This window comes from Hemitrygon akajei, chromosome 7, assembly GCF_048418815.1.
Source record: "Hemitrygon akajei chromosome 7, sHemAka1.3, whole genome shotgun sequence".
NCBI classification, from domain to species: domain Eukaryota; kingdom Metazoa; phylum Chordata; class Chondrichthyes; order Myliobatiformes; family Dasyatidae; genus Hemitrygon; species Hemitrygon akajei.
This window is the reverse complement of record NC_133130.1, coordinates 104,742,908-104,765,107: the sequence shown is the minus strand read 5'-3', so window position 1 is coordinate 104,765,107 and position 22,200 is coordinate 104,742,908.

The window sequence follows — 22,200 nt, the reverse complement described above, 5'->3', positions numbered from 1 at the left end:
CTCCTGTATAACACCAACATACTGACACCCCTGTATAACAGCAACAAACTGACTCTCCTTTATAACTCCAAAACTACTGACTCTCATGTAAAATTGCAAGTCATTGTATCTCCTATAAACCTCCATCCTACTGACTCTCCTGTATAACTCCAACACACTGACTCTCCTGTATAACTCCAACACACTGACTCTCCTGTATAACTCCAACACAGTGACTCTCGCGTATAACAGCAATAAAATGACTCTCGTGTACAACTGCAACCCACTGACTATGGCATATAAATCCAACACACTGACTCTCCTTTACAACTCCATCACACTGACTCGCCTGTATATCTACAAGGCACTGACTCTCCTGTATAACTCCAACACAATGACTCTCCTGAATAACTCCCACACTCTGACTCTCCTGTATAACTCCAACATACTTACTATTCTGTACAATTCCACAACACTGACAGTCCTGTATAACTCCAACACACTGACTCTCCTGTATAACAACAACACACCTACTCTCCTGTATAACTCCGACACACTAACTCTCCTGTATAACTCCAACATACTGACTCTCCTGTATAACTCCAATGCACTGACTCTCCTGTATAACTAAAATGCACCGACTTTCCTGTATAACTCCAACACAATGACTCTCCTGTATAACTGCAAAGCACTGACTCTCCTGTATAACTCCAACACACTGACTCTCCTGTATAACTCCAACACAGTGACTCTCGCGTATAACAGCAATAAAATGACTCTCGTGTACAACTGCAACCCACTGACTATCGCATATAAATCCAACACACTGACTCTCCTGAATAACTACAACTCACTGACTCTCCTTTACAACTCCAACACAATGACTCTCCTGTATAACTGCAACGCACAGACTCTCCTGTATAACAGCAACAAATTGACTCTCCATTATAGCTCCAACCTGCTGAAATCTCCTTTATAATTCCAATACTCTGACTCTCCTGTATAACTCCAACACACTGACTCGCCTGTATAACTCCAACACACTGACTCTCCTGTATAACGCCAACACACTGACTCGCCTATATAACAACAACAAACTGACTCTCCATTATAGCTCCAACCTACTGACTCTCATGTATAATTCCAGCTCATTGACACTACTATATAACTCCATCCTACTGACTCTCCTGAATAACTGCAACACAATGACTCTTGCTTATTACAGCAACACAAAGACTCTCGGGTATTACAGCAACACAATGACTGTTGCATATAACCCCTATCCACTGACTCTTCTGTATAACTCAACCTACTTGCTCTCCTGTACAATTCAAATACACTGAATCTCCTTTATAACTCCAACAAACTGACTCTCCTGTACAATTCCACCACACTGACTGTCCTGTATAACTCCAACACACTGTCTCTCCTGTATAACTCCAACATACCGACTCTCCTGTATAACTCCAACACACTGTCTCTCCTGTATAACTCCAACATACCAACTCTCCTGTATAACTCCAACACAATGACTCTCCTGTTTAACTGCAACGCAGTGACTCTCCTGTATAACTCCAATGCACTGACTCTCCTGTATAAATCCAACATACTGACACCCCTGTATAACAGCAACAAACTGACTCTCCTTTCTAACTCCAAAACTACTGACTCTCATGTAAAATTCCAACTCATTGAATTTCCTATATTCCTCCATCCTACTGACTCTCCTGTATAACTACAACACACTGACTCTCCTGTATAACTCTAACACACTGACTCTCCTGTATAACTCCAACACAGTGACTCTCGCGTATAACAGCAATAAAATGACTCTCGTGTACAACTGCAACCCACTGACTATTGCATATAAATCCAACACACTGAATCTCCTGAATAACTACAACTCACTGACTCTCCTTTACAACTCCAACACAATGACTCTCCTGTATAACTGCAAAGCACTGACTCTCCTGTATAACTACAACATACTGACTCCCCTGTATAACAGCAACAAACTGACTCTCCATTATAGCTCCAACCTGCTGAAATCTCCTTTATAATTCCAATACTCTGACTCTCCTGTATAACTCCAACACACTGACTCGCCTGTATAACTCCAACACACTGAGTCTCGTATATAATTGCAACACAATGACTCCCGCTTATTACAGCAACACAAAGATTCTCGGGTATTACAGCAACACAATGACTGTTGCATATAACCCCTATCCACTGACTCTTCTGTATAACTCAACCGACTTGCTCTCCTTTACAATTCCAAAACCCTGACTCTCCTTTACAACTCCAACATACTGACTCTCCTGTATAACTCCAATACACTGACTCTCCTTTCTAACACCAACGTACTGACTCTCCTGTATAACACCAACGTACTGAGTCTCCTGTATAACACCAACGTACTGAGTCTCCTGTATAACCCCAACGTACTGACTCTCCTGTATAACACCAACGTACTGAGTCTCCTGTATAACCCCAACACAGTGACTCTCGCGTATACCAGCAATAAAATGACTCTCATGTAAAACTGCAACCCACTGACTCTCGCATATAAATGCAACACACTGACTCTCTTGTATAACTACAACGCACTGACTCTCCTGTATAACAGCAACAAACTGACTCTCCTATATAACTCCAAAAATACTGACTCTCATGTAAAATTCCAACACATTGAATCTCCTATATACCTCCATCCTACTGACTCTCCTGTATAACTCCAACGCACTGACACTCCTGTATAACACCAACATACTGACACCCCTGTATAACAGCAACAAACTGACTCTCCTTTATAACTCCAAAACTACTCTCATGTAAAATTGCAAGTCATTGAATCTCCTATAAACCTCCATTCTACTGACTCTCCTGTATAACTCCAACACACTGACTCTCCTGTATAACTCCAACACACTGACTCTCCTGTATAACTCCAACACAGTGACTCTCGCGTATAACAGCAATAAAATGACTCTCGTGTACAACTGCAACCCACTGACTATCGCATATAAATCCAACACACTGACTCTCCTGTATAACTACAACGCACCGACTTTCCTGTATAACTCCAACACAATGACTCTCCTGTATAACTGCAAAGCACTGACTCTCCTGTATAACCCCAACGCACTGACACTCCTGTATAACACCAACATACTGACACCCCTGTATAACAGCAACAAACTGACTCTCCTTTATAACTCCAAAACTACTGACTGTCATGTAAAATTGCAAGTCATTGTATCTCCTATAAACCTCCATCCTACTGACTCTCCTGTATAACTCCAACACACTGACTCTCCTGTATAACTCCAACACACTGACTCTCCTGTATAACTCCAACACAGTGACTCTCATGTATAACAGCAATAAAATGACTCTCGTGTACAACTGCAACCCACTGACTATCACATATAAATCCAACACACTGACTCTCCAGAATAACTACAACTCACTGACTCTCCTTTACAACTCCAACACAATGACTCTCCTGTATAACTGCAACGCACTGACTCTCCTGTATAACAGCAACAAACTGACTCTCCATTATAGCTCCAACCTGCTGAAATCTCCTTTATAATTCCAATACTCTGACTCTCCTGTATAACTCCAACACACTGACTCGCCTGTATAACTCCAACACACTGACTCTCCTGTATAACGCCAACACACTGACTCGACTATATAACAACAACAAACTGACTCTCCATTATAGCTCCAACCTACTGACTCTCATGTATAATTCCAGCTCATTGACACTAGTATATATCTCCATCCTACTGACTCTCCTGAATAACTGCAACACAATGACTCTCGCTTATTACAGGAACACAAAGACTCTCGGGTATTACAGCAACACAATGACTGTCGCATATAACCCCTATCCACTGACTCTTCTGTATAACTCAACCTACTTGCTCTCCTGTACAATTCAAATACACTGAATCTCCTTTATAACTCCAACATACTGACTCTCTTGTACAATTCCACCACACTGACTGTCCTGTATAACTCCAACACACTGACTCTCCTGTATAACAACAACACACTAACTCTCCTGTATAACTCCAACACACTGTCTCTCCTGTATAACTCCAACATACCAACTCTCCTGTATAACTCCAACACAATGACTCTCCTGTTTAACTGCAAAGCACTGACTCTCCTGTATAACCCCAACGCACTGACACTCCTGTATAACACCAACATACTGACACCCCTGTATAACAGCAACAAACTGACTCTCCTTTATAACTCCAAAACTACTGACTGTCATGTAAAATTGCAAGTCATTGTATCTCCTATAAACCTCCATCCTACTGACTCTCCTGTATAACTCCAACACACTGACTCTCCTGTATAACTCCAACACAGTGACTCTCATGTATAACAGCAATAAAATGACTCTCGTGTACAACTGCAACCCACTGACTATCACATATAAATCCAACACACTGACTCTCCAGAATAACTACAACTCACTGACTCTCCTTTACATCTCCAACACAATGACTCTCCTGTATAACTGCAACGCACTGACTCTCCTGTATAACAGCAACAAACTGACTCTCCATTATAGCTCCAACCTGCTGAAATCTCCTTTATAATTCCAATACTCTGACTCTCCTGTATAACTCCAACACACTGACTCGCCTGTATAACTCCAACACACTGACTCTCCTGTATAACGCCAACACACTGACTCGACTATATAACAACAACAAACTGACTCTCCATTATAGCTCCAACCTACTGACTCTCATGTATAATTCCAGCTCATTGACACTAGTATATAACTCCATCCTACTGACTCTCCTGAATAACTGCAACACAATGACTCTCGCTTATTACAGGAACACAAAGACTCTCGGGTATTACAGCAACACAATGACTGTCGCATATAACGCCTATCCACTGACTCTTCTGTATAACTCAACCTACTTGCTCTCCTGTACAAATCAAATACACTGAATCTCCTTTATAACTCCAACATACTGACTCTCCTGTACAATTCCACCACACTGACTGTCCTGTATAACTCCAACACACTGACTCTCCTGTATAACAACAACACACTAACTCTCCTGTATAACTCCAACACACTGTCTCTCCTGTATAACTCCAACATACCGACTCTCCTGTATAACTCCAACACAATGACTCTCCTGTTAAACTGCAACGCAGTGACTCTCCTGTATAACTCCAATGCACTGACTCTCCTGTATAACTCCAACATACTGACACCCCTGTATAAAAGCAACAAACTGACTCTCCTTTATAACTCCAAAACTACTGACACTCATGTAAAATTCCAACTCATTGAATTTCCTATATACCTCCATCCTACTGACTCTCCTGTATAACTACAACACACTGACTCTCCTGTATAACTCCAACACAGTGACTCTCGCGTATAACAGCAATAAAATGACTCTCGTGTACAACTGCAACCCACTGACTATCGCATATAAATCCAACACACTGACTCTCCTGAAAAACTACAACTCACTGACTCTCCTTTACAACTCCAACATACTGACTCTCCTGTATAACTCCAATACACTGACTCTCCTTTCTAACACCAACGTACTGACTCTCCTGTATAACACCAACGTACTGAGTCTCCTGTATAACACCAACGTACTGAGTCTCCTGTATAACCCCAACGTACTGACTCTCCTGTATAACACCAACGTACTGAGTCTCCTGTATAACCCCAACACAGTGACTCTCGCGTATACCAGCAATAAAATGACTCTCATGTAAAACTGCAACCCACTGACTCTCGCATATAAATGCAACACACTGACTCTCTTGTATAACTACAACGCACTGACTCTCCTGTATAACAGCAACAAACTGACACTCCTATATAACTCCAAAAATACTGACTCTCATGTAAAATTCCAACTCATTGAATCTCCTATATACCTCCATCCTACTGACTCTCCTGTATAACTCCAACGCACTAACACTCCTGTATAACACCAACATACTGACACCCCTGTATAACAGCAACAAACTGACTCTCCTTTATAACTCCAAAACTACTCTCATGTAAAATTGCAAGTCATTGAATCTCCTATAAACCTCCATTCTACTGACTCTCCTGTATAACTCCAACACACTGACTCTCCTGTATAACTCCAACACACTGACTCTCCTGTATAACTCCAAAACAGTGACTCTCGCGTATAACAGCAATAAAATGACTCTCGTGTACAACTGCAACCCACTGACTATCGCATATAAATCCAACACACTGACTCTCCTGTATAACTACAATGCACCGACTTTCCTGTATAACTCCAACACAATGACTCTCCTGTATAACTGCAAAGCACTGACTCTCCTGTATAACCCCAACGCACTGACACTCCTGTATAACACCAACATACTGACACCCCTGTATAACAGCAACAAACTGACTCTCCTTTATAACTCCAAAACTACTGACTGACATGTAAAATTGCAAGTCATTGTATCTCCTATAAACCTCCATCCTACTGACTCTCCTGTATAACTCCAACACACTGACTCTCCTGTATAACTCCAACACACTGACTCTCCTGTATAACTCCAACACAGTGATTCTCCTGTATAACAGCAATAAAATGACTCTCGTGTACAACTGCAACCCACTGACTATCACATATAAATCCAACACACTGACTCTCCAGAATAACTACAACTCACTGACTCTCCTTTACAACTCCAACACAATGACTCTCCTGTATAACTGCAACGCACTGACTCTCCTGTATAACAGCAACAAACTGACTCTCCATTATAGCTCCAACCTGCTGAAATCTCCTTTATAATTCCAATACTCTGACTCTCCTGTATAACTCCAACACACTGACTCGCCTGTATAACTCCAACACACTGACTCTCCTGTATAATGCCAACACACTGACTCGACTATATAACAACAACAAACTGAATCTCCATTATAGCTCCAACCTACTGACTCTCATGTATAATTCCAGCTCATTGACACTAGTATATAACTCCATCCTACTGACTCTCCTGAATAACTGCAACACAATGACTCTCGCTTATTACAGCAACACAAAGACTCTCGGGTATTACAGCAACACAATGACTGTCGCATATAACCCCTATCCACTGACTCTTCTGTATAACTCAACCTACTTGCTCTCCTGTACAATTCAAATACACTGAATCTCCTTTATAACTCCAACATACTGACTCTCCTGTACAATTCCACCACACTGACTGTCCTGTATAACTCCAACACACTGACTCTCCAGTATAACAACAACACACTAACTCTCCTGTATAACTCCAACACACTGTCTCTCCTGTATAACTCCAACATACCGACTCTCCTGTATAACTCCAACACAATGACTCTCCTGTTTAACTGCAACGCAGTGACTCTCCTGTATAACTCCAATGCACTGACTCTCCTGTATAACTCCAACATACTGACACCCCTGTATAAAAGCAACAAACTGACTCTCCTTTATAACTCCAAAACTACTGACACTCATGTAAAATTCCAACTCATTGAATTTCCTATATACCTCCATCCTACTGACTCTCCTGTATAACTACAACACACTGACTCTCCTGTATAACTCCAACACAGTGACTCTCGCGTATAACAGCAATAAAATGACTCTCGTGTACAACTGCAACCCACTGACTATCACATATAAATCCAACACACTGACTCTCCTGAAAAACTACAACTCACTGACTCTCCTTTACAACTCCAACATACTGACTCTCCTGTATAACTCCAACACACTGACTCTCCTGTATAACTCCAACACACTGACTCTCCTTTCTAACACCAACGTACTGACTCTCCTGTATAACACCAACGTACTGAGTCTCCTGTATAACCCCAACGTACTGACTCTCCTGTATAACACTAACGTACTGAGTCTCCTGTATAACCCCAACACAGTGACTCTCGCGTATACCAGCAATAAAATGACTCTCATGTAAAAATGCAACCCACTGACTCTCGCATATAAATGCAACACACTGACTCTCTTGTATAACTACAACGCACTGACTCTCCTGTATAACAGCAACAAACTGACTCTCCTATATACCTCCATCCTACTGACTCTCCTGTATAACTCCAACGCACTGACACTCCTGTATAACACCAACATACTGACACCCCTGTATAACAGCAACAAACTGACTCTCCTTTATAACTCCAAAACTACTCTCATGTAAAATTGCAAGTCATTGAATCTCCTATAAACCTCCATTCTACTGACTCTCCTGTATAACTCCAACACACTGACTCTCCTGTATAACTCCAACACACTGACTCTCCTGTATAACTCCAACACAGTGACTCTCGCGTATAACAGCAATAAAATGACTCTCGTGTACAACTGCAACCCACTGACTATCGCATATAAATCCAACACACTGACTCTCCTGTATAACTACAACGCACCGACTTTCCTGTATAACTCCAACACAATGACTCTCCTGTATAACTGCAAAGCACTGACTCTCCTGTATAACCCCAACGCACTGACACTCCTGTATAACACCAACATACTGACACCCCTGTATAACAGCAACAAACTGACTCTCCTTTATAACTCCAAAACTACTGACTGTCATGTAAAATTGCAAGTCATTGTATCTCCTATAAACCTCCATCCTACTGACTCTCCTGTATAACTCCAACACACTGACTCTCCTGTATAACTCCAACACACTGACTCTCCTGTATAACTCCAACACAGTGACTCTCGTGTATAACAGCAATAAAATGACTCTCGTGTACAACTGCAACCCACTGACTATCGCATATAAATCCAACACACTGACTCTCCAGAATAACTACAACTCACTGACTCTCCTTTACAACTCCAACACAATGACTCTCCTGTATAACTGCAACGCACTGACTCTCCTGTATAACAGCAACAAACTGACTCTCCATTATAGCTCCAACCTGCTGAAATCTCCTTTATAATTCCAATACTCTGACTCTCCTGTATAACTCCAACACACTGACTCGCCTGTATAACTCCAACACACTGACTCTCCTGTATAACGCCAACACACTGACTCGACTATATAACAACAACAAACTGAATCTCCATTATAGCTCCAACCTACTGACTCTCATGTATAATTCCAGCTCATTGACACTAGTATATAACTCCATCCTACTGACTCTCCTGAATAACTGCAACACAATGACTCTCGCTTATTACAGCAACACAAAGACTCTCGGGTATTACAGCAACACAATGACTGTCGCATATAACCCCTATCCACTGACTCTTCTGTATAACTCAACCTACTTGCTCTCCTGTACAATTCAAATACACTGAATCTCCTTTATAACTCCAACATACTGACTCTCCTGTACAATTCCACCACACTGACTGTCCTGTATAACTCCAACACACTGACTCTCCTGTATAACAACAACACACTAACTCTCCTGTATAACTCCAACACACTGTCTCTCCTGTATAACTCCAACATACCGACTCTCCTGTATAACTCCAACTCAATGACTCTCCTGTTTAACTGCAACGCAGTGACTCTCCTGTATAACTCCAATGCACTGACTCTCCTGTATAACTCCAACATACTGACACCCCTGTATAAAAGCAACAAACTGACTCTCCTTTATAACTCCAAAACTACTGACACTCATGTAAAATTCCAACTCATTGAATTTCCTATATACCTCCATCCTACTGACTCTCCTGTATAACTACAACACACTGACTCTCCTGTATAACTCCAACACAGTGACTCTCGCGTATAACAGCAATAAAATGACTCTCGTGTACAACTGCAACCCACTGACTATCGCATATAAATCCAACACACTGACTCTCCTGAAAAACTACAACTCACTGACTCTCCTTTACAACTCCAACATACTGACTCTCCTGTATAACTCCAATACACTGACTCTCCTTTCTAACACCAACGTACTGACTCTCCTGTATAACACCAACGTACTGAGTCTCCTGTATAACCCCAACGTACTGACTCTCCTGTATAACACCAACGTACTGAGTCTCCTGTATAAACCCAACACAGTGACTCTCGCGTATACCAGCAATAAAATGACTCTCATGTAAAACAGCAACCCACTGACTCTCGCATATAAATGCAACACACTGACTCTCTTGTATAACTACAACGCACTGACTCTCCTGTATAACAGCAACAAACTGACTCTCCTATATAACTCCAAAAATACTGACTCTCATGTAAAATTCCAACTCATTGAATCTCCTATATACCTCCATCCTACTGACTCTCCTGTATAACTCCAACGCACTGACACTCCTGTATAACACCAACATACTGACACCCCTGTATAACAGCAACAAACTGACTCTCCTTTATAACTCCAAAACTACACTCATGTAAAATTGCAAGTCATTGAATCTCCTATAAACCTCCATTCTACTGACACTCCTGTATAACTCCAACACACTGACTCTCCTGTATAACTCCAACACACTGACTCTCCTGTATAACTCCAACACAGTGACTCTCGCGTATAACAGCAATAAAATGACTCTCGTGTACAACTGCAACCCACTGACTATCGCATATAAATCCAACACACTGACTCTCCTGTATAACTACAACGCACCGACTTTCCTGTATAACTCCAACACAATGACTCTCCTGTATAACTGCAAAGCACTGACTCTCCTGTATAACCCCAACGCACTGACACTCCTGTATAACACCAACATACTGACACCCCTGTATAACAGCAACAAACTGACTCTCCTTTATAACTCCAAAACTACTGACTCTCATGTAAAATTGCAAGTCATTGTATCTCCTATAAACCTCCATCCTACTGACTCTCCTGTATAACTCCAACACACTGACACTCCTGTATAACTCCAACACACTGACTCTCCTGTATAACTCCAACACAGTACTCTCGTGTATAACAGCAATAAAATGACTCTCGTGTACAACTGCAACCCACTGACTATCGCATATAAATCCAACACACTGACTCTCCAGAATAACTACAACTCACTGACTCTCCTTTACAACTCCAACACAATGACTCTCCTGTATAACTGCAACGCACTGACTCTCCTGTATAACAGCAACAAACTGACTCTCCATTATAGCTCCAACCTGCTGAAATCTCCTTTATAATTCCAATACTCTGACTCTCCTGTATAACTCCAACACACTGACTCGCCTGTATAACTCCAACACACTGACTCTCCTGTATAACGCCAACACACTGACTCGACTATATAACAACAACAAACTGACTCTCCATTATAGCTCCAACCTACTGACTCTCATGTATAATTCCAGCTCATTGACACTAGTATATAACTCCATCCTACTGACTCTCCTGAATAACTGCAACACAATGACTCTCGCTTATTACAGCAACACAAAGACTCTCGGGTATTAGAGCAACACAATGACTGTCGCATATAACCCCTATCCACTGACTCTTCTGTATAACTCAACCTACTTGCTCTCCTGTACAATTCAAATACACTGAATCTCCTTTATAACTCCAACATACTGACTCTCCTGTACAATTCCACCACACTGACTGTCCTGTATAACTCCAACACACTGACTCTCCTGTATAACAACAACACACTAACTCTCCTGTATAACTCCAACACACTGTCTCTCCTGTATAACTCCAACATACCGACTCTCCTGTATAACTCCAACACAATGACTCTCCTGTTTAACTGCAACGCAGTGACTCTCCTGTATAACTCCAATGCACTGACTCTCCTGTATAACTCCAACATACTGACACCCCTGTATAAAAGCAACAAACTGACTCTCCTTTATAACTCCAAAACTACTGACACTCATGTAAAATTCCAACTCATTGAATTTCCTATATACCTCCATCCTACTGACTCTCCTGTATAACTACAACACACTGACTCTCCTGTATAACTCCAACACAGTGACTCTCGCGTATAACAGCAATAAAATGACTCTCGTGTACAACTGCAACCCACTGACAATCGCATATAAATCCAACACACTGACTCTCCTGAATAACTACATCTCACTGACTCTCCTTTACAACTCCAACACAATGACTCTCCTGTATAACTGCAAAGCACTGACTCTCCTGTATAACTACAACATACTGACTCCCCTGTATAACAGCAACAAACTAACTCTCCATTATAGCACCAACCTGCTGAAATCTCCTTTATAATTCCAATACTCTGACTCTCCTGTATAACTCCAACACACTGACTCGCCTGTATAACTCCAACACACTGACTCTCCTGTATAACACCAACACACTGAGTCTCGTATATAATTGCAACACAATGACTCCCACTTATTACAGCAACACAAAGATTCTCGGGTATTACAGCAACACAATGACTGTTGCATATAACCCCTATCCACTGACTCTTCAGTATAACTCAACCGACTTGCTCTCCTGTACAATTCCAATACCCTGACTCTCCTTTACACCTCCAACATACTGACTCTCCTGTATAACTCCAACACACTGACTCTTCTGTATAACAACAACACACTAACTCTCCTGTATAACTCCAACATACTGACTCTCCTGTATAACTCCAACATACCGACTCTCCTGTATAGCTCCAACACACTGACTCTCCTGTAGAACCACAATGCACTGACTCTCCTGTATAACTCCAACATACTGACACCCCTGTATAACAGCAACAAACTGACTCTCATTTATAACTCCAAAACTACTGACTCAAATGTATAACTGCAACGCACTGACTCTCCTGTATAACTCCGATGCACTGACTCTCCTGTATAACTCCAACATACTGACACCCCTATATAACAGCAATGAATTGACTCTGCTTTATAACTCCAAATCTACTGATATCATGTACGATTCCAACTCATTGAATCTCCTATATACCTCCATCCTACTGACTCTCCTGTATAACTCCAACACACTGACACCCCTGTATAACAACAACGCACTAACTCTCCTGTATAACTCCAACACACTAACTCTCCTGTATAACTATAACGCACTGACTCTCCTGTATAACTCCAACATACCGACTCTCCTGTATAGCTCCAACACACTGACTCTCCTATATAACTCCAACACACTGACACTCTCGTATAATTGCAACACAATGACTCTCGCATATTTCTGCAACACGACTCTCGCGTATTACTGTAACACAATGACTGTCCAATATAGCCCCTAGACACTGACATTACTGTATAACTCCAACCTACATGCGCTCCTGTACAATTCCAATACACTGACTCTCCTTTCTAACACCAACGTACTGAGTCTCCTGTATAACACCAACGTACTGAGTCTCCTGTATAACCCCAACGTACTGACTCTCCTGTATAACACCAACGTACTGAGTCTCCTGTATAACCCCAACACAGTGACTCTCGCGTATACCAGCAATAAAATGACTCTCATGTAAAACTGCAACCCACTGACTCTCGCATATAAATGCAACACACTGACTCACTTGTATAACTACAATGCACTGACTCTCCTGTATAACTCCAACAAAATGACTCTCCTGAATAACTCCAACACACTGACTCTCCTGTATAACTCCAACATACTTACTATCCTGTATAATTCCACAACACTGACTGTCCTGTATAACTCCAACACACTGACTCTCCTGTATAACAACAACACACTAACTCTCCTGTATAACTCCAACACACTAACTCTCCTGTATAACTCCAACATAATGACTCTCCTGTAAACTCCAACACACTGACTCTCCTGTATAACTACAACGCACCGACTTTCCTGTATAACTTCAACACAATCACTCTCCTGTATAACTGCAAAGCACTGACTCTCCTGTATAACTCCAACACACTGACACCCCTGTATAACAGCAACAAACTGACTCTCCTTTATAACTCCAAAACTACTGACTCTCCTGTATAACTCCAACACACTGACTCTCCTGTATAACTCCAACACACTGACTCTCCTGTATAACTCCAACACAGTGACTCTCGCGTATAACAGCAATAAAATGACTCTCGTGTACAACTGCAACCCACTGACTATCGCATATAAATCCAACACACTGACTCTCCTGAATAACTACAACTCACTGACTCTCCTTTACAACTCCCACACAATGACTCTCCTGTATAACTGCAACGCACTGACTCTCCTGTATAACAGCAACAAACTGACTCTCCATTATAGCTCCAACCTGCTGAAATCTCCTTTATAATTCCAATACTCTGACTCTCCTGTATAACTCCAACACACTGACTCGCCTGTATAACTCCAACACACTGACTCTCCTGTATAACAACAACAAACTGACTCTCCTTTATAGCTCCAACCTACTGACTCTCATGTATAATTCCAGCACATTGACACTACTATATAACTCCATCCTGCTGACTCTCCTGAATAACTGCAACACAATGACTCTTGCTTATTACAGCAACACAATGACTGTCGCATATAACCCCTATCCACTGACTCTTCTGTATAACTCAACCTACTTGCTCTCCTGTACAATTCAAATACACTGAATCTCCTTTATAACTCCAACATACTGACTCTCCTGTACAATTCCACCACACTGACTGTCCTGTATAACTCCAACACACTGACTCTCCTGTATAACAACAACACACTAACTCTCCTGTATAACTCCAACACACTGTCTCTCCTGTATAACTCCAACATACCGACTCTCCTGTATAACTACAACACAATGACTCTCCTGTTTAACTGCAACGCAATGACTCTCCTGTATAACTCCAATGCACTGACTCTCCTGTATAACTCCAACACACTGACACCCCTGTATAACAACAACACACTAACTCTCCTGTATAACTCCAACACACTGACTCTCCTGTATAACTATAACGTACTGACTCTCCTGTATAACTCCAACATACCGACTCTCCTGTAGAGCTCCAACACACTGACTCTCCTGTATAACTACAACGCACTGACTCTCCTGTATAACTCCACCACAATGACTCACCTGTATAACTGCAACGCACTGACTCTCCTGTATAACTCCAACGCACTGACTCTCCTGTATAACTGCAAAGCACTGATTCTCCTGTATAACAACAACACACTAACTCTCCTTTATAACTCCAAAACTACTGACTCTCATGTAAAATTCCAACTCATTGAATCTCCTATATACCTCCATCCTACTGACTCCCCTGTATAACAGCAACAAACTGACTCTCCATTATAGCTCCAACCTGCTGAAATCTCCTTTATAATTCCAATACTCTGACTCTCCTGTATAACTCCAACACATTGACTCGCCTGTATAACTCCAACACACTGACTCTCCTGTATAACGCCAAAACACTGACTCGCCTGTATAACTCCAACACACTGAGTCTCGTATATAATTGCAACACAATGACTCCCACTTATTACAGCAACACAAAGATTCTCGGGTATTACAGCAACACAATGACTGTTGCATATAACCCCTATCCACTGACTCTTCTGTATAACTCAACCGACTTGCTCTCCTGTACAATTCCAATACCCTGACTCTCCTTTACACCTCCAACATACTGACTCTCCTGTATAACTCCAACACACTGACTCTTCTGTATAACAACAACACACTAACTCTCCTGTATAACTCCAACATACTGACTCTCCTGTATAACTCCAACACACTGACTCGCCTGTATAACTCCAACACACTGACTCTCCTGTATAACACCAACACACTGAGTCTCGTATATAATTGCAACACAATGACTCCCACTTATTACAGCAACACAAAGATTCTCGGGTATTACAGCAACACAATGACTGTTGCATATAACCCCTATCCACTGACTCTTCAGTATAACTCAACCGACTTGCTCTCCTGTACAATTCCAATACCCTGACTCTCCTTTACACCTCCAACATACTGACTCTCCTGTATAACTCCAACACACTGACTCTTCTGTATAACAACAACACACTAACTCTCCTGTATAACTCCAACATACTGACTCTCCTGTATAACTCCAACATACCGACTCTCCTGTATAGCTCCAACACACTGACTCTCCTGTAGAACCACAATGCACTGACTCTCCTGTATAACTCCAACATACTGACACCCCTGTATAACAGCAACAAACTGACTCTCATTTATAACTCCAAAACTACTGACTCAAATGTATAACTGCAACGCACTGACTCTCCTGTATAACTCCGATGCACTGACTCTCCTGTATAACTCCAACATACTGACACCCCTATATAACAGCAATGAATTGACTCTGCTTTATAACTCCAAATCTACTGATATCATGTACGATTCCAACTCATTGAATCTCCTATATACCTCCATCCTACTGACTCTCCTGTATAACTCCAACACACTGACACCCCTGTATAACAACAACGCACTAACTCTCCTGTATAACTCCAACACACTAACTCTCCTGTATAACTATAACGCACTGACTCTCCTGTATAACTCCAACATACCGACTCTCCTGTATAGCTCCAACACACTGACTCTCCTATATAACTCCAACACACTGACACTCTCGTATAATTGCAACACAATGACTCTCGCATATTTCTGCAACACGACTCTCGCGTATTACTGTAACACAATGACTGTCCAATATAGCCCCTAGACACTGACATTACTGTATAACTCCAACCTACATGCGCTCCTGTACAATTCCAATACACTGACTCTCCTTTCTAACACCAACGTACTGAGTCTCCTGTATAACACCAACGTACTGAGTCTCCTGTATAACCCCAACGTACTGACTCTCCTGTATAACACCAACGTACTGAGTCTCCTGTATAACCCCAACACAGTGACTCTCGCGTATACCAGCAATAAAATGACTCTCATGTAAAACTGCAACCCACTGACTCTCGCATATAAATGCAACACACTGACTCACTTGTATAACTACAATGCACTGACTCTCCTGTATAACTCCAACAAAATGACTCTCCTGAATAACTCCAACACACTGACTCTCCTGTATAACTCCAACATACTTACTATCCTGTATAATTCCACAACACTGACTGTCCTGTATAACTCCAACACACTGACTCTCCTGTATAACAACAACACACTAACTCTCCTGTATAACTCCAACACACTAACTCTCCTGTATAACTCCAACATAATGACTCTCCTGTAAACTCCAACACACTGACTCTCCTGTATAACTACAACGCACCGACTTTCCTGTATAACTTCAACACAATCACTCTCCTGTATAACTGCAAAGCACTGACTCTCCTGTATAACTCCAACACACTGACACCCCTGTATAACAGCAACAAACTGACTCTCCTTTATAACTCCAAAACTACTGACTCTCCTGTATAACTCCAACACACTGACTCTCCTGTATAACTCCAACACACTGACTCTCCTGTATAACTCCAACACAGTGACTCTCGCGTATAACAGCAATAAAATGACTCTCGTGTACAACTGCAACCCACTGACTATCGCATATAAATCCAACACACTGACTCTCCTGAATAACTACAACTCACTGACTCTCCTTTACAACTCCCACACAATGACTCTCCTGTATAACTGCAACGCACTGACTCTCCTGTATAACAGCAACAAACTGACTCTCCATTATAGCTCCAACCTGCTGAAATCTCCTTTATAATTCCAATACTCTGACTCTCCTGTATAACTCCAACACACTGACTCGCCTGTATAACTCCAACACACTGACTCTCCTGTATAACAACAACAAACTGACTCTCCTTTATAGCTCCAACCTACTGACTCTCATGTATAATTCCAGCACATTGACACTACTATATAACTCCATCCTGCTGACTCTCCTGAATAACTGCAACACAATGACTCTTGCTTATTACAGCAACACAATGACTGTCGCATATAACCCCTATCCACTGACTCTTCTGTATAACTCAACCTACTTGCTCTCCTGTACAATTCAAATACACTGAATCTCCTTTATAACTCCAACATACTGACTCTCCTGTACAATTCCACCACACTGACTGTCCTGTATAACTCCAACACACTGACTCTCCTGTATAACAACAACACACTAACTCTCCTGTATAACTCCAACACACTGTCTCTCCTGTATAACTCCAACATACCGACTCTCCTGTATAACTACAACACAATGACTCTCCTGTTTAACTGCAACGCAATGACTCTCCTGTATAACTCCAATGCACTGACTCTCCTGTATAACTCCAACACACTGACACCCCTGTATAACAACAACACACTAACTCTCCTGTATAACTCCAACACACTGACTCTCCTGTATAACTATAACGTACTGACTCTCCTGTATAACTCCAACATACCGACTCTCCTGTAGAGCTCCAACACACTGACTCTCCTGTATAACTACAACGCACTGACTCTCCTGTATAACTCCACCACAATGACTCACCTGTATAACTGCAACGCACTGACTCTCCTGTATAACTCCAACGCACTGACTCTCCTGTATAACTGCAAAGCACTGATTCTCCTGTATAACAACAACACACTAACTCTCCTTTATAACTCCAAAACTACTGACTCTCATGTAAAATTCCAACTCATTGAATCTCCTATATACCTCCATCCTACTGACTCCCCTGTATAACAGCAACAAACTGACTCTCCATTATAGCTCCAACCTGCTGAAATCTCCTTTATAATTCCAATACTCTGACTCTCCTGTATAACTCCAACACATTGACTCGCCTGTATAACTCCAACACACTGACTCGCCTGTATAACTCCAACACACTGACTCTCCTGTATAACGCCAAAACACTGACTCGCCTGTATAACTCCAACACACTGAGTCTCGTATATAATTGCAACACAATGACTCCCACTTATTACAGCAACACAAAGATTCTCGGGTATTACAGCAACACAATGACTGTTGCATATAACCCCTATCCACTGACTCTTCTGTATAACTCAACCGACTTGCTCTCCTGTACAATTCCAATACCCTGACTCTCCTTTACACCTCCAACATACTGACTCTCCTGTATAACTCCAACACACTGACTCTTCTGTATAACAACAACACACTAACTCTCCTGTATAACTCCAACATACTGACTCTCCTGTATAACTCCAACATACCGACTCTCCTGTATAGCTCCAACACACTGACTCTCCTGTAGAACCACAATGCACTGACTCTCCTGTATAACTCCAACATACTGACACCCCTGTATAACAGCAACAAACTGACTCTCCTTTATAACTCCAAAACTACTGACTCAAATGTATAACTGCAACGCACTGACTCTCCTGTATAACTCCGATGCACTGACTCTCCTGTATAACTCCAACATACTGACACCCCTGTATAACAGCAATGAATTGACTCTGCTTTATAACTCCAAATCTACTGACTCTCATGTACTATTCCAACTCATTGAATCTCCTATATACCTCCATCCTACTGACTCTCCTGTATAACTCCAACACACTGACACCCCTGTATAACAACAACGCACTAACTCTCCTGTATAACTCCAACACACTGACTCTCCTGTATAACTATAACGCACTGACTCTCCTGTATAACTCCAACATACCGACTCTCCTGTATAGCTCCAACACACTGACTCTCCTATATAACTCCAACACACTGACACTCTCGTATAATTGCAACACAATGACACTCGCATATTTCTGCAACACGACTCTCGCGTATTACTGTAACACAATGACTGTCCAATATAGCCCCTAGACACTGACATTACTGTATAACTCCAACCTACATGCGCTCCTGTACAATTCCAATACACTGACTCTCCTTTCTAACACCAACGTACTGAGTCTCCTGTATAACACCAACGTACTGAGTCTCCTGTATAACCCCAACGTACTGACTCTCCTGTATAACACCAACGTACTGAGTCTCCTGTATAACCCCAACACAGTGACTCTCGCGTATACCAGCAATAAAATGACTCTCATGTAAAACTGCAACCCACTGACTCTCGCATATAAATGCAACACACTGACTCTCTTGTATAACTACAACGCACTGACTCTCCTGTATAACTCCAACAAAATGACTCTCCTGAATAACTCCAACACACTGACTCTCCTGTATAACTCCAACATACTTACTATCCTGTATAATTCCACAACACTGACTGTCCTGTATAACTCCAACACACTGACTCTCCTGTATAACAACAACACACTAACTCTCCTGTATAACTCCAACACACTAACTCTCCTGTATAACTCCAACATAATGACTCTCCTGTAAACTCCAACACACTGACTCTCCTGTATAACTACAACGCACCGACTTTCCTGTATAACTTCAACACAATCACTCTCCTGTATAACTGCAAAGCACTGACTCTCCTGTATAACTCCAACACACTGACACCCCTGTATAACAGCAACAAACTGACTCTCCTTTATAACTCCAAAACTACTGACTCTCCTGTATAACTCCAACACACTGACTCTCCTGTATAACTCCAACACACTGACTCTCCTGTATAACTCCAACACAGTGACTCTCGCGTATAACAGCAATAAAATGACTCTCGTGTACAACTGCAACCCACTGACTATCGCATATAAATCCAACACACTGACTCTCCTGAATAACTACAACTCACTGACTCTCCTTTACAACTCCCACACAATGACTCTCCTGTATAACTGCAACGCACTGACTCTCCTGTATAACAGCAACAAACTGACTCTCCATTATAGCTCCAACCTGCTGAAATCTCCTTTATAATTCCAATACTCTGACTCTCCTGTATAACTCCAACACACTGACTCGCCTGTATAACTCCAACACACTGACTCTCCTGTATAACGCCAACACACTGACTCGCCTATATAACAACAACAAACTGACTCTCCTTTATAGCTCCAACCTACTGACTCTCATGTATAATTCCAGCACATTGACACTACTATATAACTCCATCCTGCTGACTCTCCTGAATAACTGCAACACAATGACTCTTGCTTATTACAGCAACACAAAGACTCTCGGGTATTACAGCAACACAATGACTGTCGCATATAACCCCTATCCACTGACTCTTCTGTATAACTCAACCTACTTGCTCTCCTGTACAATTCAAATACACTGAATCTCCTTTATAACTCCAACATACTGACTCTCCTGTACAATTCCACCACACTGACTGTCCTGTATAACTCCAACACACTGACTCTCCTGTATAACAACAACACACTAACTCTCCTGTATAACTCCAACACACTGTCTCTCCTGTATAACTCCAACATACCGACTCTCCTGTATAACTACAACACAATGACTCTCCTGTTTAACTGCAACGCAATGACTCTCCTGTATAACTCCAATGCACTGACTCTCCTGTATAACTCCAACACACTGACACCCCTGTATAACAACAACACACTAACTCTCCTGTATAACTCCAACACACTGACTCTCCTGTATAACTCCAACATACCGACTCTCCTGTAGAGCTCCAACACACTGACTCTCCTGTATAACTACAACGCACTGACTCTCCTGTATAACTCCACCACAATGACTCACCTGTATAACTGCAACGCACTGACTCTCCTGTATAACTCCAACGCACTGACTCTCCTGTATAACTGCAAAGCACTGATTCTCCTGTATAACAACAACACACTAACTCTCCTTTATAACTCCAAAACTACTGACTCTCATGTAAAATTCCAACTCATTGAATCTCCTATATACCTCCATCCTACTGACTCCCCTGTATAACAGCAACAAACTGACTCTCCATTATAGCTCCAACCTGCTGAAATCTCCTTTATAATTCCAATACTCTGACTCTCCTGTATTACTCCAACACATTGACTCGCCTGTATAACTCCAACACACTGACTCGCCTGTATAACTCCAACACACTGACTCTCCTGTATAACGCCAAAACACTGACTCGCCTGTATAACTCCAACACACTGAGTCTCGTATATAATTGCAACACAATGACTCCCACTTATTACAGCAACACAAAGATTATCGGGTATTACAGCAACACAATGACTGTTGCATATAACCCCTATCCACTGACTCTTCTGTATAACTCAACCGACTTGCTCTCCTGTACAATTCCAATACCCTGACTCTCCTTTACACCTCCAACATACTGACTCTCCTGTATAACTCCAACACACTGACTCTTCTGTA